Source organism: Wasmannia auropunctata, unplaced genomic scaffold, assembly GCF_000956235.1.
Source record: "Wasmannia auropunctata unplaced genomic scaffold, wasmannia.A_1.0 LD334548.1, whole genome shotgun sequence".
NCBI classification, from domain to species: Eukaryota; Metazoa; Arthropoda; class Insecta; order Hymenoptera; family Formicidae; genus Wasmannia; species Wasmannia auropunctata.
In genome coordinates, this window is record NW_012028342.1 from 1 (window position 1) to 635 (window position 635).

Here is a 635-nt window from a genome sequence, read left to right on the forward strand (position 1 = left end):
TATATATATATATATATACAGGGTGTCCCAGAACTGGCGTACCGCCAGGTACCAGCGTATTCTCCATGAAATTCTAAGACGAAAAGTTCTTTACCAAAACGCGATCCGATGAATAGAATTTGAAAGGTAAGCTATTGAAGTTCACGAATGGGCGCGCGTAGAATTCGCGCGGTCAGGCACGTCCGAGACAGGCGCGAGGCACTTCAGACACTTGCTCGTATCATAACGTATTTCTTATTACTCTGCTTTGCATTTAATTAAATTAATTAGTCAAAAATGTTTAAAGTACATTATGTATTTGTTATAATAGTTTAAAAATTATTTAAAACATGTGCAAATTATTTAAAAATAAAAATCTTTATAAAGTGTTAATATCATTTAAATTTGCGTTTTAAACAATTTTTAAACTATCATAACAAATTCATCATGTATTTTAAACATTTTGGACTAATTAATTAAATTAAATGCAAAGCAGAGTAATAAAAAATACGATTATGACACGAGCAAGTGTCTGAAGTATCTCGCGCCAGTCTCGGTCGTGCCGATCCTGACCGCGCGAATTCCACGCGTGCTCATTTGTGAACTTCAATAGCTTACCGTTCAAATTCTATTCATCGGATCGCGTTTTGGTAAAG